Source organism: Sinocyclocheilus grahami, unplaced genomic scaffold (genome assembly GCF_001515645.1).
Source record: "Sinocyclocheilus grahami isolate Dianchi unplaced genomic scaffold, SAMN03320097.WGS_v1.1 scaffold64.1, whole genome shotgun sequence".
NCBI classification, from domain to species: Eukaryota; Metazoa; Chordata; class Actinopteri; order Cypriniformes; family Cyprinidae; genus Sinocyclocheilus; species Sinocyclocheilus grahami.
The window spans coordinates 859,929-860,231 of NW_015505243.1; the positions used below are offsets into that span (position 1 = coordinate 859,929).

The 303-nt window shown below is 45.9% G+C and overlaps 1 pseudogene; it reads left to right on the top strand.

The window, feature by feature from the left end:
* LOC107584916 (ATP-binding cassette sub-family D member 1-like) overlaps window positions 1-303 on the top strand; it is a 21,403-nt pseudogene that overhangs the window by 5,184 nt on the left and 15,916 nt on the right.

The window sequence follows — 303 nt, forward strand, 5'->3', positions numbered from 1 at the left end:
CTGTCATCTCACAGGTCACAGAGCTGGCTGGATATACGGCTCGTGTTTATGAGATGTTTGAGGTGTTTGAGGATGTGCATGCTGGGATGTATCGCCGTTCGGCCTCAGAGGTGAAGCCAGAGGAGACAGGGGCGGCTCGAAAGATAAAACATGGCATGAGAGTGGAGGGACCGCTCCAGATCAGAGGTTTGATCAACTTCAGTTGCATATATAGCTATGACTGAAAGAGTGTACTATCTACAGCTTCAGAAAGTATGTTTACTTTGCACAGTATAACCAATTATCTATATGCATGCAATATGC